The sequence below is a fragment of the Bubalus bubalis genome, chromosome 4 (genome assembly GCF_019923935.1).
Source record: "Bubalus bubalis isolate 160015118507 breed Murrah chromosome 4, NDDB_SH_1, whole genome shotgun sequence".
NCBI lineage: Eukaryota > Metazoa > Chordata > Mammalia > Artiodactyla > Bovidae > Bubalus > Bubalus bubalis.
In genome coordinates, this window is record NC_059160.1 from 151,294,842 (window position 1) to 151,320,219 (window position 25,378).

General features: G+C 40.5%; 1 protein-coding gene and 1 non-coding gene across 2 annotated transcripts in view; both read left to right on the plus strand.

The window, feature by feature from the left end:
* Nucleotides 1-25,378, plus strand: part of LRMDA (leucine rich melanocyte differentiation associated) — a gene marked incomplete at its 5' end in the record, with an annotated part of 1,193,353 nt that overhangs the window by 976,493 nt on the left and 191,482 nt on the right. The gene's annotated exons all lie outside the window — the stretch shown is intronic.
* On the plus strand, nt 14,690-14,794 carry LOC112584781. Its single transcript, XR_003109185.1, has one exon. It is a non-coding gene; the product is annotated as a U6 spliceosomal RNA (small nuclear RNA).

Genomic DNA, 25,378 nt, shown 5'->3' on the forward strand with positions numbered 1-25,378 from the left:
ACCAGATATTAAATATTTTAGGATGTGCAAAGCAGAAGATACTTGTCCCAACTTAGTTTCACTTTTATAAAATATAACATGTTAGAATTACAGGCCCATAATGTCTGCAACAGGAAAAAATATAAATGTGCTTGATTAATCTATTTAAAAGATTTTCAGATTGGATCATAAAGATCTAATTCTCTATGTTATATAGAGAAAAAGAAATTAATTCAGAAAAGTTAAAAAAAGCTGGTACAGAAAGAGAGCAGAGGCTACGATCTAAATATCACAAGGTAACATTCAAACATAAGAGCCTTAAATGAGTCAGAGGAGTCATTTAGTGGCGTTAAGACTATAGTCTATTATGTTCGCAGATTTTGCAGGTGAGGAATTCCAAGAGAGGACAACAGGAGTGACTTATCTCTGCTCTATAATGTCCGGTACCTCACAGCAGGCTTGAAGTCTGGGAGCTGGAATCATCTGAAAACTCGTGCAGTCACTTGCTTGGCAGATGATGATGACTGTCTACCGGGCACCTGAGTTCTCCTTTGTGTGGTCTTCCTTTGTAGCCTAGTTAGGTCTTGGAACACCTCCTTGTAGTGGTTAAGTTTTAAGAGCAAAAAAAGTTATGAGAGAGTGAGAGTCAGGCAAGAGCCATATCATCTTTTACAATCTATGTCTTCGAAGTCATGTAGCATTATTTTAGCTACATTCTGTTCATCAAGATAGTCACAGAAAACCTGCTCAAGTTTAAGGGAAGAAAAAATAAATTCTGCCTCTTGATGGGGTGTGGCAAAATCCTAGAAGAGCTTGTGGTACCCAAAATAGTGCTCTGACCACTTTGGTCAATTGTAGTCTTCCACAGTAATATAATTGCTCATAAGCAAAATTTCAGTAAATTCCAGGGAAGAGGTTAGTACAAGAAACTCTGGACACAATGTATTAAAACTATAAATTAATAAGAAAATCAGATTATAAAAGCCCTTTCATCCAAAAATTTTCTAACACTACTAAATCTGAAGTCAAACTTAATATACAAGTTCAAACTATAGAATAGCCAGAGAAATATGATGATGAAATCATTACCTATAAGAATCTATGAGATAGATCTAAGACCATTCTCAGTAGAAAACAGCTTTAAGTACATGTATTTTTGTAAAAAGGGTAAAAGTCTAAAAGATAAGCATCTGACACAAGCACTCAGCTAAGTAGACTGAAAGAAAGTGGGAGAAATGAATTTTTAAAGTTAATGAACAGTAAGAAGTATGTAAATATGTAGTAATACTGTAATAAACAATATAATGAATAAAACAAAAGATAAATTTTAGAAGCCACTAAAATATTCAAGGAAATTAAACAATGCAAATATACATTTGCTTATATGTAGATAAAAAATTAAAAACCACAAAAAGAATAGAAAATTGAAGGAATCATAAGAACTAACTTTGCTCAATCCTGTGCAAATGTCTGAAAATCTAGACCAAGTGGGAATTTTCTGGAAATATATAATTCCCCAAAACTGACTCCAGAAGAGATGAAAATTGAAGCATATTGATTTCTAAATTAAATAAAATTTAATTAAAATTTTAAGGACCTATCACGACCTCCAGAAAAGTACCAAGTTTAGGTAATTTTACAGGGAAATTTTATCAAACATTAGAAGATACTGAGTAGTGCTCTTCTAAGTATTTAACAACTGAGTCTCTGTGAACTCATACACATGCACACACAAAAAACACATACAAAACAAACACCTCTCCCCTCACATGTATTGTTGTGTTCAGTCACTAAGTCCTGTCCCACTCTTTGTGACCCTATGGATTGCAACACACCAGGTTTCCCTGTCCTTCACTACCTCTTGGAAGTTTGCTCAAACTCAAGTCCCTTGAGTCAGTGATGCCATCCAGCCATCTCATCCTCTGTCACCACCTTCTCCTCCTGCCCTCAATCTTTCCCAGGTTGTTGATCATCAGTTGTATCTGACTCTTTACAGAGTCAGACATGAACTGCAGCACACCAGGCTTCCCTGTCCTTCAACATCTCCAAGGAGTTTGCTTAAACTCATGTCCATCCAACCATTTCATCCTCTGTCATCCCCTTCTCCTCTTGCCTTCAATCTTTCCCAGCATCAGGGTCTTTTCTAATGAGTCAGCTCTTTGCATCAGGTGGCCAAAATATTGGAGCTTCAGCATCAGTCCTCCAATGAGTATTCAGGGTTGGTTTCCTTTAGGATTGACTGGTTTGACTCCTAGCAGTCCAAGGGACTCTCAAGAGTCTTCTCCAACACCACACTTTGAAAGGATCAATTCTTCGGTGCTCAGCATTCTTTATGGGCCAACTCTCACATCCATATATGATTACCAGAAAAACTATAGCTTTCACATATGGACCTTTGTCCACAAAATGATGTCTTTGCTTTTTAATATGCTTTCTAGGGTTGTCATAGCTTTTCTTCCAAGGAGCAAGCATCTTTTAATTTTGTGGCTGAAGTCACTGGGGTTTTGAGCCCAAGAAAATAAAATTTGTCACTGTTTCCATTTTTTCTGTGTCTATCTGCCATAAAGTGGTAGGACCAGATGCCGTGTTCTTTGTTTATTGAATGTTGACTTTTAAGCCAGGTTTGTTACTCTCCTCTTTCACCCTCATCAAGAGGCTCTTTAATTCTTTCTAATTCGCTTTCTGCCTTTAGAGTGGTATCTATCTGCATATCTGAGGTTTTATGTTTCTCCTGGAAATTTTGATTCCAGCTTGTGCTTCATGCATCCTGACATTTCACATGATGTACATAGAAGTTAAATAAGCAGGGTAACAGTATACAGCCTTCGCATACTCCTTTCTCAATTTGGAACCAGTCTGTTGTTCCATGTTCGGCTCTAACTGTTGCTTCTTGACCTGCATATGGGTTTCTCAGGAAGCAAGAAAGGTGGTCTGGTATTCCCATCTCTTTCAGAATTTTCCACAGTTTGTTACGATCCACACAGTAAAAGGCTTTAGTATAGTCAATGAAGAGAAGTAGATGTTTTTCTGGAATTCCCTTGCTTTCTCTGTGATCTCTAGTTCATCTGCCTTTTCTAAATCCAGCTTGTATATCTGAAAGTTCTCAGTTCACATACTGTTGAAGTCTATCTTGAGAATTACCTTGCTAGCATGTGAAATGAGTACAATTGTACAGTAGTTTGAACATTTTTTGACCTTGCCTTTCTTTGGGATTAGAATAAAAATTGACCTTTTCCAGTCCTGTGGCCACTGCTGAGTTTTCCAAACTTGCTGACAATTTGTGGTCAACTGGAGAAGGGAATGTAAAACCATGCCACTATTCTTGCCTTGAGAACCCCATGAACAGTATGAAAAGACAAAAAGACATGAGCCCCCTTGGCCAGTACATGTCCAATATGCTACTGGGGAAGAGCAAAGAAATAGTTTGAGAAAGAATGAAGAGACTGGGCCAAAGCAGAAATGACATTCAGTTGTGGATATTTCTGGTGGTGAAATTTAAGTCCAGTGCTTCAAAGAACAATATTACATAGGAACCTGACGTGTTACATCCATAAATCAAGGTAAATTGGATGTGGTCAGGCAGGAGATGGCAAGAGTGAACATTGAAATTTTAGAAATCTATGAGCTAAAATGAATGGGACTGGGCAAATTTAATTCAGATGACCATTATATCTACTACTATGGGCAAGAATCACTTAGAAGAAATGGAGTAGCCCTCACAATCAGCAAAAGAGTCCAAAACGCAGTACTTGAGTGCATTCTCGAAAATAATAGAGTGATCTAGGTTCATTTCCAAGGCAAACCATTCCTCATCGTAGTAATCCAATTCTATGCCACAACCGCTAATGCTGAAGAAGCTGAAGTCCATCAGTTCTATGAAGGCCTATAAGACCTTCTAGAACTAATGCCAAAAAAAAGAAAAGAAAAGAAAAGAAAGATGTCCTTTTTCATCATAGAGGATTGGAATGCAAAACTAGGAAGTCAAGAAATATCTGGAGTAACAGGTAAGTTTGCCCTTGGAGTACAAAATGAAGCAGGGAAAAGTCCACCAGAGTTTTGCTTAGAGAATGCACTGGTCATAGCAAACACCCTCTTCCAAATGCACAAGAGACGACTCTACACATGGACATCACTAGATGGTCAATACTGAAATCAGATTGATTCTATTCTTTGCAGCTGAAAATAGAGAAGCTCTATACAGTCAGCAAAAACAAGACGTGGAGCTGACTGTGGCTCAGATCATGAGCTCCTTATTGCAAAATTCAGGGTTAAATTGAAGAAAGTGGGGAAAACCACTAGGACATTAAAGTATGCCCCTATGTGTATAGAGTGCCAGTTTCTGTGGCATGAATATTTCCACCATGACTGATTTTAAGCTGCATATGTGATATTACTTAATGTGGACTTTGAAGAAATATGCACAATCTGATCTTGTGAGTCAGTGCAAGCTGGCTCCTACACACCACAGTGATGATTCTAAGTCTACTTAAACTGTTTCAGAGCATAGATAAATAAGTACTTCCAAATTATTTTTATAAAGAGCATAAAATCTTTATAGAAGACTTGATAAGAATTGCAGAGAATAATAATTTCTATTCATCTGGGTTATGAATATGGATGCAAAAAAGCCTAAATAATTATAAAAAATCCAGTCACATAAAGAGAAGAGTAAAATATTATGATCAATTAAGATATATTCTAAGTATGCATTGAAGTTTTAATATTAGGATATCCATTCATTTATTTTATCTTTTTAATAGATCTAAAGAGGAAAGCCATAATTTTATAAGGTGAAAGGGATACAAAAATAGGTGTATATTTCCTAAAGATAATAAATTGCATCTATCTTGGTCCAAAAGCCAACATCAAACTTAATAGGTAAACATAAGAGGTATTCTCATTATAGTAAGGATAAGATATCTGTGATCACCACTATTATTTAATATTTTACTGGAAATAGTAGCCAATGCAATTGAACAAGAGAAATAAACAGTAAGCATGAGAATGGAAAGCATATGGCAAAACTGTCATGTTTATAGATGATTTTATTTGCTTTAACAGTTGGAAACGCAAGCGAACTGACTGAAGGACTAAAGAGAGAATTCAGTGATAAGATATAATGCTCATATGGGCTTCCCTGGTAGCTCAACTGGTAAAGAAGTCACCTGCAATGCAGGAGACCCCAGTTAGATTCTTGGGTCGGGAAGATCTCCTGGAGAAGGGACAGGTTACCCACACCAGTGTTCTTGGGCTTCCCTGGTGGCTCCTGCAATGTAGGAGACCTGGGTTTGATCTCTGGGTTGGGAAGATTCCCTGGAGAAGGGCATGGCAACCCACTTCAGTATTCTTACCTGGAGAATCCCCATGGACAGAGGAGCCTGGCAGGCTGCAATGCATGATGTCACAAAAGTCAGACATGATTAAGCAACTAAGCACAGCATAATGTTAATATACAGAAGTCAATGGCTTTTTTTTTTTTTTTTTTTTAAAGTTTCTACTTCTGATGTTCCCATCAAGAATGGAATGGTTAATGTAAGGTAAAGCATGGTATTGAACATTATGAAAATATTTTTAAAAGTTGAGCAAAAATCACTATGAGTACAAAATATTTGTATACTGTGACAAAATTTCTGTATTTAAAAGCACAAAATCATGCATATGTATACTCAAGCACATACATGTGCATAAATGCATAGAAGCAGTTTTGGAAGGATGGACATAAAAACTTAGACAATAGTCATTTCAGCAATCAGGGGATGATCCAAATTAGAATGCAAAAGAGAAGAAGGACCAAAAAAACTAGCTTTTTCAGTATCTGAATTTTTATTAAAATATGCTAGTATTTACTCATGTAAAATAATAAAATAAAATAATTTTAAAAGTAGTAACAATAAAAGTGAAAATAATAAAGGATCCAAAGAAGATGGAAGCTTTGAGTAATTTACCATTTTGGAGACTGAAATTTTATTTCCCGAAGGCCAGTGATAAATAGTTTCTTTGAAAATATTGCTTTTATTCAAATATAAATAATCCAGTGTTGGGAATCCATTCTAAACTGTCTATACTCTGCCACTTTTGGAGAATGAGATTTCCATATGAATTAAATATTCAGACGGAGATGTATAGAAGAAAGTAAAGAGGTCCATGCATCTCGCATAGCTTACTGATTATTGAGAATGGGAAGGGAAATGTCCACATTAAGAGCTCAGATTGAGTGATTTCTTTAAAGCCAGGGACTGTGTTGGTATTTTCCATGTGTTTGTGGTCTCATTTAATGATGGGAATGTCTCCTAAAGCTGGATATTATTCCCATTTTATGTATGAGCAAATTGAAGCTTAGAGAGATACTGTGTAGTTTACCAAAGGTCCCGGTGTTAATAAGTGTCCTTCATGAAATCCAGACCAGGTGCCCCTGAAGCCTATGTTCTTTCTTCCATTCCATGCTTCCCCCCAATAAAGTAGAATAACCACACTGAATACATTTTAATCTGTGTCTTGATGGTTCAAGAAAGCACTTCTGACTTTTTCAGTATTTCAGACATCCTGTGATGAGCATCAATTATCAGAGTAGTAGTGAAGCATGAAAATGATGGTTAATTGGAGATATCCAGTTGAAAGAAAGCAGAATACTGCATTTACAGAATGTAGTGCTTTTAATACAGATAAAGAAAGGTTCAACACAATCGCTGGGGTGATTTTCTCGTAGCCCCTTTGTTACTATGGACCTGTGTCTTCTGAAGGTCTTTATCCCCTATATACTGATTTCATGTATACTATGTTCTGTCATTTTCAGCACTTGTGTTAGACCTTGTTTTGCTGTTTGTGGTTCTGTAAATATTGTTTAGATATGTGATGCAATTTTCCCTCTGTTGAACTCTCATAGCGAAAGATCTGATCTCTGTAACCTGACCTAATGCAAGCAGAGTTTAAGTGTACAGCTTCATAGATGACCCCTTTGGTTATAGATTATAAATGCCATTTAGAGAAAGCAGGAGATGGCTCCTGAGTGTCTAGTAAACTTCAACAACCACCTGAGAGATACCTCTGTGTGACTGCATAAAATGGAAATAAAGAATGGCAAATAACCCATTGACTATGCACTTTCTCACCCGCTGAGAGCAAAACGCAATCCAATGCAATTTTAGTACTTACATGCCTCTGGGGGAAATAGACTCCTAAAAATCACCAAGTGCAGCACTGGAAAAATTCCTTAAATTTGCGCTATGCTTGGTGTTATAAAACCCAAGGAACCTTAGACTTTCTCCTTGAGTAAAATGGACTGGTAATTTTGTTTTGTTATATTATCCACCAAGCATAATGATAATGGGTCATATGCAATTTAGGAAAAAATTAAGCCTAATAAGAAAAACCTCTAATAAATACTAACAGCATCTTATTGGTATTGTCGTTAGTCTAACCCTCCTATTAACATTTGTTTTTACATATTAAATGATCTGTAATATGTTAGAAATGAAGAGGGCAGTAAAAATTAAAATAAGCATTCTTATATACATGGTACAAATGTTTGCACGCCTCTTCCTGCAGGCAGGTACCAGGAAGGGATGGTACATAAACGGGAGTGGTACCAGGATATAACAAGAGAGTCTTGATTTTAGGTGTGTTGAGCAGTAAAAACGCTGCATGTAGGGAGTGGACCTTATCATTAACCAGGAATGCAGCCCATTCAATGAAAACTAGAATTCAGTCCTGAGAAAAGGATACAATTAATTATCCCCTCAAATCAGGCTTCTTCTGAGCTAGTGGAGGAGAGTGGAGGAGTGGAGAAGCTTAGGGAAGCTCCAATACACAAACAAAAGGGCTTGGGGAGGAGGCCCATATATTGTTAGCTGTCCTTTGCATACAATGTGGTAGGATGGGGTAGAACTAAGGGAGTGTTTTCAGGAAGCCTTCCTTACTAGACATGTTCCTCTCAAGCCTATGTAAGAACCTCCTAGGGAAAGTCCTTCAGGTAAAGATGTTTGAACATGTTTCAGGGATTCTGATTCAGTGAGCCTGGGGTGACTCCCTGGCTTCTGTTATTATTAATGAGCTCTGATGACTCTTCTGTACACAGCAATTGGAGGACCACTACGTTAAATGATACTGACGAGGAGTCTCTTTTCACAGGTCCTCTCAGCCATGAGATTTAAGAGAGCAGGGACTGTTTCCCGCTGACTAGGGTTATGGCAGTCACAAGGACCTTCTCTTGTCAGGCCCTCAGTGGTTTCTGAGGACTGAGAAGCCTGTAGGGGATTCAGTTATTATGAAGGATTTGCTGTGCAAGGCACTGTATTGTGTGCAGAAATGCCAAGGGTGCCTTTTTTTTTGAAGGAACTTACAGTTTAGGTGGAGACAGCAGACAAAATGCAATGACGTATACAAGTGCTGTGAACTGAGGCCCACACAGGGCGTGGTCATGAGATGAGGGTGGCCTAAGTCATTGTAAGGCTTGCGCAGAGGCCTGGCAGGGGATGTGGAGAAGAGGTCTTCACAGAAATAGTGTTGAGAAAGTTGAGCACGTGAGTGGTATCCACTAGCTAGTCCTAAGTGGTGAGTGAGAGGGAAGAGTGTGAGATGACTCCCAGGTTTTTGGCCTGAGCACTTTTGTGGAAGATGAAGCCATTTCTGAGGAAGGGCATTAGGGAGGAACAGAGTCAGGGGAATGTGTCTGGTGTCGAAGGCGTCTGTGCCTGCAAATAGAGATGCTCTAAGTTATGGGTTGGCAAACTTTTGCTGTAGTAAGCGTTTTAGGCTTTGGAGGCCGGATGCTCTTTGCTGTAACCACTCAGCTTTGTCTGCCATTGTAGACTGAAAGTATTTGTAGGCAGTATGTAAGGAAACAGGCATGGCTGTGTCCCAGTAAAGCTGTGTTTTTAAAGTAAGTGACAGGACAGATTTAGCCCATGGACTGTAGCTTTAAGTGAACGGCAGATTTGGACAGAGAGGCATTGACTCCTCTATATCTATGTACACAGTGTCTTTCTCTGTAGCCATAGTATCTCAGCTCTCCTTTACAAATGCTGCATTTCATGGTTATTTTGAACAAGGAATTTTCAAACTATCCAAAAATTGCTTAATAATTATAAAAAATTAAATTTGGAAATGTAAATTAAAACTATAAGATACATTTTGTATTCACTGGCTCAGCAAAAGGGAAACAGCCTGGTAATACCAACTGCTATAAAGTTGTAGAGCAACAGAAACTCAAGTTATTTTTGTGGGAGTGTGAGTCAGTGTATCTGCTTTGCAAAACAATTTGTTATTGTCTGGTGAATTTGAATATATGCAAACTCTTAAGATTCAACAATTCTACTCCCCAAGTTCTAACCTAGGAAAAGCTACTGTACATGTTCAAATCAATGTGAACTATATGCATAGCATTTTCTGTAGTAGGAAAACAAAACAAAAAACAGACAAGAAAACTGGAAACAGCCCAAATGGTTCATTAAGTAAAGTTGAGTAATATTCAGCATGGATGAATGCACAAAATTGGGAGGAAAAAAAACTCACTGAATGATACGGTGTACTGTCATTATATAAAGTTCAAAAATGCAAATTAAAACACTATTTTAAGAGTCCTTATAGAAGTGGCAAAGCTATGAAGAAAACCGCTAGAATTAAAAACTCAAATTCAGTTGCATTTACCATCAATGGTAGGTAGAGGCAAAGACAAAAACAACCCAAGAGGTTTATTTATCTCTAAACTTGGTGAGGAGTACACAGATATTTTTAAAGCTGTAGTTCTCAATACTTAACATATGTTTTTATTTCTCTTCATTTGTAATGGAGCAGGCATTGGATAATAATGAATAATGAGACAAAAGCAAACTCTTACTGACATATCGATTTTATATTTTCAAGAGGTAATTAACTCAAGGTAATTCTTCTCTAAAAAAGAAATGTTAGTTTGGGGGACTGACTTCATATCCGACTTGGGGTCTTTGCCGGTCATGTCGCCTTTTCAGTGACTGAAGGCCTGCTGGCTCCCAGTGTTTGATCTGGGCAGAAGGCAGTGGGGCCCAGGGATAGCACGGAGGAGGGAGCAGTGTCAGGAGGCAAGCTCGTGTAACTCCTGTAGGGTCATTTGAGTTCCCCATCTTAGGGAGAACAAGCATCATCTTTGGCAGAGGATGCAATGTGGTCAGATTCCTCCCTGTCACTCAGCAAGTGATCCCACTGCTGCCTGTATATTATTCCAGTCATCTGGGTTTACAGGGACACTGTGTAGTGGTTTTGTGGTGTGGAAGCTATTGCTACCTAATTTTTTTTCTTTCTTGAATATCACTTTGTAGTGTCATGATTACAAGGCTTGGAAGAAGATAAGCTCTCTGTCCATTCTGAGTATAAATGGGCACTTGAGATGAAACCACCTAGTTAATTTCCCCTTATTGCTGCAGGAGAATCTGAATCCAAACCACAACACAACCTAGCCCCTAAATCTCTATTAAAAACCACCTTGTGTAGTCTGGCAAAAGCTTTATTTAAAGTCAGCAGAGAATTGTAAAGTCAAAAGTGAAAAATGGTGCAACAAGAAAGAATCATAAAAAAATACTAGATCAGTTAAATGTAGTCAAAGGCAATTTAGTGTGTTCTGGCACCAGTCCTTATTGATGCAAAGAATGTGATGTGTCAGGGGTCCACAAGAACATGTAGGAAACGTGGAAGGAAGGATGCAGCTCCAAGCTTGACTCTGGGGCAGCCACACGGGCCATGCAGGAAGCCTTGCTCTTCCTCTGGACTAGGGATTTCAGGGAGAAGATTCTAATTATCCCAGTCTGGACATCTGTTCATTCCTTCTTAATGTTGTATGTATTTTAAAATTAGAATTTTTTCATTCATGGGAATAAGCCAAGCCAGAGGCTGCATAAATTGAGTCAGGCCAAGAAGGTAGATATTCCTCATCAGTACTTTTTAGTATCCTAGTCTCTTTGGGGTTACCACTTTGACCTGCATTTCATATTCACATTCCAAGCTGTGATTATTTCTGTCTCATCTTCCCCAGCTCCTTTAGTCAGTATGAGCTGATCTGATTAGTGCTAAGCATTTCTGTAGCTTCCATTTTATTCAGCTGCCATGTTTAGGTATTGTGCTAGGTCCTGTATAGCATTATCTCACCAACCTCATTAAAACCCTACACGGCAGCTTTTTTTATCATGCCAGTTTCACAGATGAGACCAACAAGGGCTCAGAGACTCAGAACTCTTTGGAGGTTACTCACTGAGTAGCAGAAACAGGATTCACCAGGCCTGACTGCTCAGGGGTGTCATGCTAGAGGATTGCCTTGCTAACCTCATCTGCAGTGGCACCTGGGGACCATACCTCTGGAGAATGTAGTTGCACTATAGGATAGTTTTAAGAATGAGACCAGTGTTTGAATCCTCACTTTACCACTTAATGGCTTTGTGATCTTGGGCAAGATACTCGGTATCGCCCTCTCTGTAATATAGGTATAATAGTAATTCCTACATTAGTAAGGTTGTTGTGAGGACCATGTGAGTTGATATAAATAGACTATTTTAAAGAGTTTCTGGCCCATTGTAAGTGCTATATACATGTATGCTATTATTGTGACCGATGACACTTCAGTTATTAATGTTATTGTTTTTGATGTCTTCCTTGGAAGGAAAGTTATGGCCAACCTAGATAGCATATTCAAAAGCAGAGACATTACTTTGCCAACAAAGGTTCGTCTAGTCAAGGCTATGGTTTTTCCTGTGGTCATGTATGGATGTGAGAGTTGGACTGTGAAGAAGGCTGACCGCCGAAGAATTGATGCTTTTGAACTGTGGTGTTGGAGAAGACTCTTGAGTGTCCCTTGGACTGCAAGGAGATCCAACCAGTCCATTCTGAAGGAGATCAGCCCTGGGATTTCTTTGGAAGGAATGATGCTAAAGTTGAAACTCCAGTACTTTGGCCACCTCATGCGAAGAGTTGACTCATTGGAAAAAACTCTGATGCTGGGAGGGATTGGGGGCAGGAGGAGAAGGGGACGACAGAGGATGAGATGGCTGGATGGCATCACTGACTGGATGGACGTGAGTCTCAGTGAACTCCGGGAGTTGGTGATGGACAGGGAGGCCTGGCGTGCTGCGATTCATGGGGTCGCAAAGAGTCGGACACGACTGAGCGACTGATCTGATCTGATCTGGAGACAGGGTGCCTTCACTGAGGGAAATGGGATTGGCTAAAGGGGAAGTGAAGGGTCAGCCCCGTGGCAGGTCCATGGGGTGGAGGTTGTTAGGCAACGCACTGAGTACTATTGCAATCCTACCTAATGGGGGGCGCGCTCACCTTTGGTAGACCCTTTTCTCACAAACGAAGTGGTTTTGGAAGGTCAAATGAGGAAACTGGATTGTATGGGGGTACTCCTCCTAGGTACTTGTATTAACACATTCAGAATCAGATTCTCGGGTCACCTGCTTTTCTTTCCCATCTACACATTTACTTCCTGGAGAAACAAGGAGAGGTTTGGAGACTTCCTTGGTTCTAACAGGTCTTATCAGAATCTCTGTTGTAGATTCAGGAGGAGTGATTGGTTTAATGTAAATGCTTTAGAGGATCTGAAAGAGATTAGAGAAACCTATTCCAGAGGATAAAGGCAAGACAGGAGGGAACCATTAATCTCATGGACATTCAATTCCCTAAGAACTTTTTGGGGAGTGACCAGAAACAAGCCAGGCCATATGCTGTCCATTTGCAATCCTCTGAGCTCTGGACTTTTTTTTTTTTTTTTTTAAACAGATCGAGGCCAATGCCATTGCCTCATTTGGATGGTTCTTAAACTTGAAAAGGAACTGAAAGGTTGAGGCTTGCATGCAGAGTCGAAACAGATGATTTGACGAAAGTAGTCCTGACAAATACCAGGGCTCTCCCGATTGTCAGAAACAGTCTGATGATGACATGTTCGAAGCTTCCCAGACTGGCTTGCGTTTTGGTAAATAGGAACAATCAGGGAAGACATAGTTATGCTGTGGCGAGATCTGAGATGTGGAGAGAACAAGTTAATTGTTCAGCTTCAACTGAGACCTTTCACTCAAGTCATTAATCACAGTGCGCAGTCTGGAGCCTTGGCCCCGCAGTTCAGGGCTTCAGGCTGCTCTCCCGCTCCAGACCAAGGCTCATTCCAGGTGCTGGCCATTCGCGTTTCCCTCCAACTGGGCTGATTTATGGACCCAGAAATGTTTCCTGGTTTTTCCAAATTCTGTTCCATTACTTTGTAATAAAGGGGACATGTGATTTCTGGTTTTGTGCAGATCCTCAGTTTTAACATCCCTAGTACCAAAGATTTTTTCAATTAGTCTGTGGCCTGTCTTCTGTGACGGAGAGGGTAGAAATGTTGTTCTCTGTTTTGAGTATCAAAATGAAGACTTTTAGAGACTCTCTTGTTTCTTCCCTGCTTGGCTCGAGCTGAAGACACACAAGCCCTGCATGAGGCTTGTTCCTGCATTCAACATCTCAACGCAAATTAAGTCTTGGGAAACCTTAATGACAATAGCTCACCATAGCGATTGGCATTATCCCCATTCTGCCCCGACACATAAGGTTCAGGGTATAATAGCAGGCCTTCCATACTGGGGCCAGGTGTCTGATGACAGAGTAAGCCAATATTGAAGACTTCGCAAGAGAACCTGAGTGTCAGAGGAGGACACTGTAATATTGAGGCTAAACAGGGCATTGCCGACTGTTACCTGTTTGACTGAAAGATAAACCCAGTCTAAGCTGATAAGAGGCAACAGATCCCTTGGGAGTTTTCCCAAGTGGCAGAAATGTGTTGCAAGAAAGTAATTGGAAATTGATATTTGACATATCTCTGGGTTGCTTTTTATTCCTGTTGACACCAAAGGGTTTGGCCAAGAGTCAAGAGTGACTGACACGTGAAATCCTGCAACCCACGACTGAACTACGACCTCTTCTTTGCTGAAAGTAAGCAGCTGCTTTTTGACCCTTTGTTTCCTAACTAGCACATCAACTGTAGAGACTTATGGGCTCAGCTTGGTGAAATGAACTATGAATATAGCCAATCCTGCCTTTCAATACTTCTCTGAAAGAAAGTCTTCACTGGCAGTGGAGAACTGTCCTTAAAATTCAAATCAATTTAATGGTCCTTTTTCAGAGTCTGCTATGGGCTCTATATTGCATTGTGTGCCATGGGACGTACAAAATAAATACCAAATATGGCCTTTGCCCTTGAGGAACTTATAGGCTCCTAGGAAGGATGATGTGTTTATGAAACACATTTTCCATGGCAAGATAAGATATCACATGTGCGCCAAAGTGACTGGAACCTGGAATAAGTACAACAGGGAGTCAGAAAAAGGAGAGTAGGCAGACTAGACTTGTCAGGGAAGACTTTATGGATGAGGTGGGACAAAGACATCGATATCCCAAACCCAGAACGCATCCTTATAGAAACTGCAGGGAACATAGAATCAGGTTGCTAAGAGATTGTGGAGCCCACTTGAAGTGAAAATAAATTTGTTCAATATGAGGATAGATAATTTAGTTCAATAAATATTTATTGAGTGCATGCTTTGTGACAACTGTATCTGATGAGGTAAGAGATGAGTAATCCCTGCGCAGAACACAAGCGGGTAGCTCTCAGATGCTACCTTCTCGTAACAGAGATTTGTAATGTCGTGCTGGCCTGTGTGATTCCAAAACTTGTGATTTTTACCACTTACCATTCCATCTTTCAGAAAGACCTTCCCATGCTTGCTTCAACAATACATATAGTAAAATTGGGATGACACAGAAAAGATTATCATGGCTTTTGCCCAAGGATGATGTGCAAATTCTTGAAGCATCCTATATTTTAAAAAAGTAGAAGAAGATGAACTTACCCAAGATATCTTTGGGTTGAGGAGCTGAGTCTAATTTTTTTGTGTAGTGGAGGAAAGACACATCCAACTTCATAAGCTGCTGACAGTGTAAAGAATTGCATGAATGCTCATTGTGACAGGAAGGGACACTGAGCTAGCATTTGAGTAGCCCCAAATCCCTGGGTTAGGGAGTATTTGGAGTAGCATTTGAAAAGTCTGAACCTGGCCCAAACTCATGATCATAAGCAGAGTCCAAGCTCTCTGAAGATCAAATTTTCTTGGAATTCCCATGATTCCCTTTGACAGCTGCTTTGGAAACCCAGTCAGAAGGGTCTTCCATTATTGGCATTTGAGATAGTGTTGCACTGGGCTCTTTGGCTGTCATGAAGTCTGATCTTGGCACTACCCAGATATAGTGGTAGAGTCACTGAAAATTCTGTCTGTAATCATCCTTGCAAAATGAGGAAATCTATTATTTGTTCACTTAACGTAGAGGCAATTGCAGATTGGTCTAGAAAGAAGAGAAGTCAGGATGACAAGGGCGGTGGGAGTGGTGGTCGTCATAGACATGGTAATCATTATTCCCAATACCCACATAGTTTTAAATAAGATAACCACAGAACACTAGTAAGCCCTGGAAAGAATCTAAGATATCAAGCATCGAGGCGCAGAGGTGTCAGAGTTTATTTAGCTAAGCAATGCCAGAGGAGAACTAGAAAATCTCCCTTTCTAGCTAGCAATCATTCTCATACCACACTGAGACCCTGCTTTGTAACCCCTGCATTTCTGCCACGCATGTGACTGCGTTGAAGCTCATTTAGATATCAAATTTAAATGGAATTCCCACAAAAACTTTTTTTTTTTAATTTGGAGGGACTGGTGGAAGGAAAAACTAGAAGAAATTTGAAAACACTCTTGATTCCTGTCATTTTCCTTAGTATTCAGTCACTCTCTTCATCTGAGAGGCTCATTCTGGCCCCCCAGTGTAGATACACATACATACACATGTGCTCACCCACTCATCTGTATGCATGTATATGTATTGATATGCATTCCTCTTCATCATCTGCAGTCATTTTACAAATAATGGCTTGTGTGTGTGTGTTTTATCATCTTATTTTTAAAATGAAAATGACAACTTCAAAATTCTTTGCAGAAATAGTTCTTTTATGGTGTTAAAAAAAAAAAAATCCAGTATGTAGGCTAGGGTCATCTTTGGGTCACAAAATTCCATAAGGGAGTTGGCATTGGGAGGGGATAAGTGGTGACTTTGGAATTTCTGTCCCTCCGTTCTGGGCACATGCATCAAGTTGGTAACAAAGAAGTTAAGTTAGTGGAGAGCTAGTGAAATAGAGTCCAATGAGAAAGATAGAACAAGGTTGAGAGTACAGAGTATGGGCAGGATGTAGAAGGAGACAGGGAGGTGGGGATACCCTCCCCACCTCTTACAGCCTCTTTCTCGTCTGTGAGGTCATCACTGTGCTGGGGGTGCGGTTGAGAAGATAAAAGGAGCTGAGACTTTTGAGTTGAAACTTTTGTTCTTGAGGAAGCTGTCTTGCTAACTTTCTTCTTGAATAGAACCAAAGGGGTTTTGTAGAGTTAGGGACATCAGAGTGGGGCTCAGAGTACAGGGGATAGACCATTCAAAACCTGATCTAGGTCCTGAGTTTAAGGTTGAGAAAGTACTACAGGCTTTCTATAAACCGAGGGAGCAAGGCAGCAGGATCAAAATCTGGCATAGGCTCTACTCGCCCCACCCTGGCTGTCGGTACATCTACTCAGCAGGATGGCTTAATGAAGGCATCCAAAGCACTGTCTAGAGCAGCATTGCCCACAGATATGGAACTTTCAAGCTTCCTTCTATGTTGTTCAGGCCTGTGAGGAAAGCACCCTTCGTGTTCTTTCCCTGGACTAGCTGAGCTTGGACAGTGAGGAAGCCCAGTGGCTCCCTGAGCAGACTGGCTGCAGAAACCACCCTCTGCGGTGGGCAGCAGAGGTGTAAAATGTGAGTGACCAGAGGTCCTCTATTTCACACTTCTGAGGAGGTAGCCACAACACCTAGGGTGTGGAGACCCACATTTCCAGAGTTTCCCACCTCCATCTCCTGTAGGAAGGTTACAATTAAGTCTGGCCTTAGTGGTCTGCTATTTCCCTGTCTGTAAACATGATATCATGATTATTGTACACATCCTGTGCTCGGTGTCCTGAGGTGTGAGAACTCAGTTGACTTTGAGAAACTTGGAGGCCATTGTGGAAATAGGAAAGACGAGCACAATCACGCCATTATCTGAAGTGTGTGCAGAGCCTGCCTGACAACAGCTAGGGGACTTTGACAAATCAGAGAGCACTGTCACATATGGAGAGGTGCTCCCACCTTTACCTCAGTAGCTGTTTCTTCTTACTGAAGAGTGAGAACAGTGGAAGGCCTAAAGCAAGCTGGAAGCAAATCCCTAGACTTGGTTCATTTCATGACCACGATGCTTGGTGGGATTATCAGTAAAAGCTCTGGCAGTCCTCATGGGAGAAACGCCAGATATAAAGCAACTGAATGTTCATTCACCTCTTTTAAGTTCTTTCAGAAATAACTTGATTTACAAAAGAATATGGAATCATCATTGTCAACCAAGATGTCATTGTCACTTTAGGATGTCCAGAAACAAAGGGATATTATACCCTTTGTTCTTAGAGCACTACAGATGCCGAATTATGCACAGGGTTCCCTCATGGCATTGAGTGTGTGCGAGCCTAGAGGCAACTGAACACTGATTGCAGAAAGAGATGGCCTCTGGTGGTGTTCTCACCTGAGTATCTCCCTGGAGAAGTGGGAGGAAGCATGGCCCCCCTAGCCCTGCTGCATTTTGATGGAGCAGTAGGCAGCAAGGCAGAGAAGGGCTAGAAATGGTAGGGGGCTTGGGGTAAATTCTTCTCAGCCTCCATCTAAGGAGCTTGACAAGGGTACCACTAAAGGGGATGAGAAATAATTCCAAACTTTTGGTTTTGCCGGCACATCAACATATACCAACAGGTGCTTGATTCAAAACATGAATGTTTGATTAATGCAGTATCAGGCATCTGGAACAGAGAACAGTGGAATCCGGGGCTTGAGTAGGACTTAAATGTCTTTCATTTTAACCACAGCAGTCTAGATGCACATAGTAGGCACTGGAAATGTTTGTTGATTAGGTTTTCTTTGATTGGAATTACATGGTTGCTTGACTTTGAGTCCAGATGTTTGGCATCCAGCCAGAGTTGTGTGCTCTGCATCTGTCATCAACGTCCCACGGCAGAGGTGGTTGGCTGGGGCAGCACTCCCCCCATCCCCAGGCTGAGGCCTCGTTCTGCCTCTCTCAGTTCCTGCACACTGGCTCGTGTGACCATGGGCCACAGTGTGTTAGTTGCTTAGTTGTGTCCAACTCTTCACGATCCCATGGACTGTGGCCTGCTAGGCTTTTCTGTCCATGGAATTCTCCAGGCAAGAATACTGGAGTGGGTTACCATTTTCTTCTCCAGGGGATCTTCCAAACCCAGGGATTGAACCTGGGTCTCCTGCACTGCATGCAGATTCTTGACGGTCTGAGCCACCAGGGAAGCCACGGGCCACAGATCATGCAGCGAATGACCTATGGAGCAGGCTAGCTGTAGAAGTTGTCCTCCACACCCTCATTCCCCTAGAGTCATGGTGGTTGTATTTTATGAGAGAAAACATTGGCATCTCAGCGAACAGACCACAGCAGGGCTGGTGATAAGGACTTGTGCAGTCAGGTATTCATCCATTCCATTGGTCATTGCAAAACTGCTGAGGACAGGTCCATTAGTTCCCAGCACTGACCAGAAAGCTGAGGAGGAAATATGAGAAGACCCATGGAAGGGAAAGTAGACATTTCACAGGTTCGTGGGGATGTAAGACCTTCATTGGCTCCTAGGGAACAGTGACAGGATGGTGGTTCCATTAATGCTGATGGCATGGGCAGCAGAGGGGAAGGACGCCATATGGTAGAGTGGATGCATATGCATTAGACCTGAGTCTGCACTTCATATCTGCCTTGCAACTCCAGCATGTGACTTTTAGCTCAGGCCTCAATTCCTTGTCTTGTAAACAAAGAGAATGTCCCAGGGTATTCTTCAGATCCTTCTGTGACACTTTGATCAGGAATTTTAAGATCATTTTTCCATAATTTAAGGTTCCCCAAAACCTAGAACTTACTACTTTCATAGATAAACAGATAGACTTCTAATGCACTAAGGAACCTGGGGATGAAAAGTAGTGAAGGAAGGTTTAGACTGTACACTCATGTCCAACAGAGGATCAAATGGTCGGATGGCATCACTGACTCAATGGACATGAGTTTGAGCAAACTTTGGGAAATGGTGAAGGACAGGGAAGCCTGCGCACTTCAGTCCTTGGGGTCACAAAGATTTGGACACAACTGAGCAACTAAACAACAACAACTACCGATGTCTTGGTTAAAAGACAGCAGCAGTTGTAGGTCTTGGAGGATCCATTTTGGATAAAAATACAAAGGTTTGTTATGCTTGGGAATGGAGCTCTAATTCAAAGTAAGACAGTACCAAGTTTGATCTTTCTTCATGGATAACATCCTTGGTTTAGTTATTTATCTCAGGACCAAGAGCATCTTGTTGCCCTTGAGTTGGTCCACAAACTGCCTTGGTTCACCATTGTTGGTATGGCAACCTTGTGAGCAGGTTCCGGAAGGCGTCTGCTGCCAGTGTTAAAGGTGGCACCCAAGAAACAGGGACTCTATTTTTGTGGGAAGTTGAGAAACGAGAGATAGGATAATCTGGATTTGAACCCAGGAAGTAGTGTAGGTACAAGTTATACTCCTGTCTAGCTGAAAAATAGATTCATTACCCAGGTGGTTTCCAGTCTCTTTTGACTCCATGGAGTGAGGTCAAGTGTGTTACCCATACAAAGGACAAACTGCAAAAGGCTTTAGAAAACTCTCTCTTGCGTATAGTACTATATTGCTTTCTAAGAGGTTTATGAACCAACTTGATCATTCCCCACAATGATGCAGTAATGATATTCCTAAATGACAAGAGGAACTGAGGTCTTGAGTATATTGATAGGCTTAGCTGTTTCTCAAAGGACATTTGATGGATGCTGGAAAAAGTGCTACCCTGAAGCTGTTCAGAACCTTCTCTCCATGGCTGAATTTATTCTATAGTTTAAAATATACCTGATTCTGTGTACTTCTTTTTATAATACAGGAGCTTCTGGGAAAGAAGTCATATCAAGCTTACTGTCACTTAAATTCAGTTCAGTTCAGTCACTCAGTCGTGTCTGACTCTTTGTGACCCCATGAATTGCAGCATGCCAGGCCTCCCTGTGCATCACCAACTCCTGGAGTTCACCAAAACTCATGTCCATCGAGTCGGTGATGCCATCCAGCCATCTCATCCTCTGTCGTCCCCTTCTCCTCCTGCCCCCAATCCCTCCCAGGATCAGAGTCTTTTCCAATGAGTCAACTCTTCGCATGAGGTGGCCAAAGTTTTGGAGTTTCAGCTTTAGCATCAGTCCTTCCAAAGAACACCCAGGACTGATCTCCTTTAGAATGGACTGGTTGGATCTCCTTGCAGTCCAAGGGAATTTCAAGAGTCTTCTCCAACACCACAGTTCTAAAGCATCAATTCTTCGGTGCTCAGCTTTCATCACAGTCCAACTCTCACATCCATACATGACCACTGGAAAAACCATAGCCTTGCCTAGACGGACCTTTGTTGGCAAAGTAATGTCTCTGCTTTTGAATATGCTATCCAGGTTGTCATAACTTTTCTTCCAAGGAGTAAGCGTCTTTTAATTTCATGGCTGCAATCACCATCTGCAGTGATTTTGGAGCCCAAAAAAATAAAGTCTGACACTGTTTCCGCTGTTTCCCCATCTATTTCCCATGAAGTGATGGGACCAGATGCCATGATCTTAGTTTTCTGAATGTTGAGCTTTAAGCCAACTTTTTCACTCTCCTCTTTCACTTTCATCAAGAGGCTTTTGAGTTCCTCTTCACTTTCTGCCATAAGGGTGGTGTTATCTGCATATCTGAGGTTAGTGATATTTCTCCTGGCAATCTTGATTCCAGCTTGTGCTTCTTCCAGCCCAGCGTTTCTCATGGTGTACTCTGCATATAAGTTAAATGAGCAGGGTGACAATATACAGCCTTGACGTACTCCTTTTCCTATTTGGAACTAGTCTGTTGTTTCATGTCCAGTTCTAACTGTTGCTTCCTGACCTGCATATAGGTTTCTCAAGAGGCAGGTCAAATGGTCTGGTATTCCCATCTCTTTCAGAATGTCCCACAGTTTATTATGATCACATAGTCAAAGGCTTTGGCATAGTCAATAAAGCAGAAATAGATGTTTTTCTGGAACTCTCTTCCTTTTTCGATGATCCAGCGGATGTTGGCAATTTGATCTCTGGTTCCTCTGCCTTTTCTAAAACCAGCTTGAACATCTGGAAGTTCATGGTTCACGTATTGCTGTCACTTAAGTAGTTGCCTGAAAAAAAATTTTTTTAAACAATCATTTTCATCTGACATCGCTGAGCACAGAATACTAGATTGTCCAATTTAAGTTAAGTGCAAGAGGATCAGAATAGATTTGGGTTTAGGGAGTTTGTTTGGAGCAACCATCCTAAAGCGGGGATAATTATGAGTACCTTGGGACTCCAGTTGTGAATGAGGGGAGTCCCTAAGTAGGGAATAGTGATGCAAGGTGTGAATCAAGGGAGATATTGAAATCAAAGTAACTATTCATATTTTGGGCTTTGGTTAGTCTGTGTTGGACCCATCCCTAGTGAGCGGGGTGGGATTGTGATGGATGGGGTCAAACCCATCTTCAATTACCTGCCAAATACCTGGCTGTGGGCATTGGTCCATTTCATATGCTCTCGTATTCTGCTAACTACTTAAGGCAGAAAAAAATCATTCCCGTTTGACTCCAATATGTGGCAGTTGAAACTGAAATCTTCATACTGAGCAAATGTACCAGAGAACACTCTATAAACTTAATGAGGGAGATGAAGAGATATGTGCCAGAAACCTAGAAAATTTAACACTGATGAGGTTATGACTATTATATGTTTAGTTAAATTGTTGACACGGACAGGACGTGGCTGAGGAAATCTACCATCCGTTTTCTTCTTGTATCAGTGATAATGGTTCCTTGGTGTGCTCTTCCCAGTTAACAAAAATACTCTTCCAAAGTTAAATGCAGGGAGAAGTGACATAAGAAATACTTTTATTATCTCTGATCTTCTGGGAGTTCCCTCCAGGCACATTATTTAAAGCAGGACTTCTTCCAACTGGCAAATGAGTTTGGAGGGAGGGACTCACAGGTTCAGAGGTGAATGTAGAGAGTCCTGAGAGGTGGGAGCCTCCTAACCCTTTGCTTGCATACATGCCCTGGCAAACCCATCTAGCAGAGTGCTGTGCTCATCTTCCCCAAATCTCTCTTCTACCTTTCACATTTTCCTTCCCCTCAAAAACAGAGAAAGGTTCTCCTTTGCCTAGTGAATAAAATCTCAACTCCTTTAAGTGGCAGTGAAGGCATAAATGTGATCACAATTTTTGTAAGCTTTAAAGTGCTGTATAAATATTAGCTATTTGAAAAGGAATCAGGGAGTGGTAGAAAAAAGTATTGAATCTGAAGTCAGGACACTTTGATTTGAGTCTTGTGCTAGTTGGGTGACCTTGGACAGGTCACTTAAACTCTCTGAAGCTCAGTTATAAGACAAGATAATTGTGATAGTTAAATTAATTGAAAGTGACATAGTAATTAGCAAAGAGTGGACACTCAATACCTATTAATGAAGACATGGTAACTGAAGGCAATTTACTCCAACTCTTGAGAACACTGGCTGTGGAGACGTGAATTACTTATTTTCCTGTGTCTCTTATTCCCTGCCTATAAAATGGGGATAAGATGGAAGAGTCAAATAAATTAATACATACCTGGATCTTTCAACAGTGCCTGGGCCTTAGTAGTCCTTCTGTAAGTAATGAGGCTCCTGTTACTGCTGTGGTTACTTTTATTATTCAAGGACCCGTTCTGGCCTTATCTTTCCAGCTTTATTTGTTTTTCAGTAGAGAGAGCTTCTCCACCAGGTCATAACATCCTTAGGATGGAGACTGATTTTTACCTTTAACTGGTGTGGAATTTACTCAGTGCCTGAAAAATACTCAATCATTTTGTTGTTTAAAAAAAAATGTACAAATATATGCTTGCTATGTCTACACAGCATTGTATTGGAGGTTTTAGCTGGTGCAACAAGGCAAGAAAACAAGAAAGAAAAAAAGTCTAGACTGGAAAGAAAGAAACAAAGCTCTCTTCATTCACAGATGATCATGTAATAGAATCCATAAGAAGCTACCAGAAGTGATCAGTGAATTTAGCAAGGTTGCAGGATATAAGATCAATATAAGAGTCAATTTGTTTTTAGTTGCTTATCCTTAGTATTGTCACAACTAGACCAACTAACTGGAACACAGAATGAGTAGGGGGTAGTGATGATAAATAAAATTGGAAAGGTAGGTTGAAACTCAGTTTGATGACATAAATTAATTTGGAATACTTTTGCTTAGGCTTTTTATCCATCTGTCCCCTCCCTTCCTTCCTACCTTTTCTTTCTTTCCTCTTTCCTTTGTTTTTGTTTTTTTTTTTCTTCTCCTTTTCTCCTCCTCATTAGTTTGTTGACATAAACAAGCTTTCTCTGTGAAAAAAATATAGAATTTTGTTTCTTTAAAACAAAGTTTTTTTTTTTGTTTTTTTTTTTTTTTAAATTCCTTGGATTAAATTAACAAAATGAGCATAGCTAAGTTGCTTTAAACTTTTGGGGATCATTCTGTGAAAAGAGTTCCCAAAGACAGAGATGTAATATTAGTACATGGACCCTGGAGCTGCAGGTATCTGGATTCAAGTTCTTTCTCTTAACAAGATCTGTGACTTTGGCAAGATCCCTTCAGCTTTTTGAGGCTCAATTAGCTTGTTTTTAAGAAGGAATAATGGTTACATGACCTCTTTCTTTGGAGAAGGTGATGGCACCCCACTCTAGTACTCTTGCCTGGAAAATCCCATGGACAGAGGAGCCTGGTAGGCTGTAGTCCATGGGGTCGCAAAGAGTTGGACACAACTGAGCAACTTCACTTTCACTTTTCACTTTCATGCGTTGGAGAAGGAAATGGCAACTCACTCCAGTGTTCTTGCCTGGAGAATCCCAGGGACGGGAGAGCCTAGTGGGCTGCTATCTATGGGGTCGCACAGAGTCGGACACGACTGAAGCGACTTAGCAGCAGCAGCAGCAGACCTCTTTCTTTACAGGGTTCTGGATAGCTCACTTCAACAACACTTTTTGAGTTCCTAAGAATTGGACCATGACATGGAAATAGAGAGTCTTTCCCTTTTTAAGGAACATTTAGTGAAGATATGTGTGAAAATAACTTCAATGTCATGAAATAGGCTGTTAAAGTTGTATAAGGAGAAACATGGGAGGTGCAAATAAGGGGTTAATTAGATGTGCCTGTGGAATAGGAGACCGTTTTGCTGCATTGATATCTATACCCAACCTCAAAGTTTAAATGGAATTTTTAACAGTTGGAGAAAGGGGCAACTTCAATACAAATATAATCTTATATTTGTTTAGCACTTTATTCTTTTGCTTGACATAAATTAGAGTGGTGTAAAAACTGTAATTTAAAACTATAAGGGATTATTATTTGTATTCCAGGGGCAGTTGTTATTACTTTAAATTGTTTTTTTGGTAAGGCTGGGGAAATTTCGACCTTAAATTGCAGCAACTCAAGAAAATTTGTTTACATAAAAATTCCCAGGGAATTTTTCCATGTCGGAGGAAGCAGAAGTCTTAAGAACTTAGCTCCTACTGAGACAAAGGCAAAAGTAGAGTGACACAGATTAGGAGAAGGCCATTGAAAAGAAGAAAAGAGGATGTTAATTAAGTCTTTGCAAAATGATGGCCCATTTTATAATTATGGCACAAATAGCTAAGTAAAACTATAAAAATATAGAAACCTAGATGTTTCAACACTGGTACAACATTAACCCAAAGTGCTCAATCTTTGTGAAATGTTGCAACCTGAGAATTTTCCCTTGGCAATCCTGATAAATCATGTGGCACTGCCCCTAGGAGAGAATTGGGGTCACAGCTCTGGGTTAAATTACTCAGTTCTACAGATCCTTGCCTTGGTCCAACATGCCATCTATGCAATGTTGAATGTTTGACAAAGTACTGAAGATTATTTGGAAATATAGATAGGAACAGTATTTGGAGGTTTGCAGAAGAGTGGGAAGTGGAGCCAAGAATGTACCTATAATTTAGGGAACAACAATGAGGTCTCATAAAAATAAATAACCATGATGTTAATTAGACTACAGACCATTTGCACCTCGAGGCTTCTCTTAGATTTTGTGCCAGTTGAAAAAAGAAAAGAGAAAAAGTGATAATTGGCCTTGCGCTTTGTGCCAGAAGACACAACATTTTAAGTAATCAAGAGTCGGACACGACTAAGCAACTAAACTGAATCAAAAAGAATCCCTCCCCAATAATTAATATT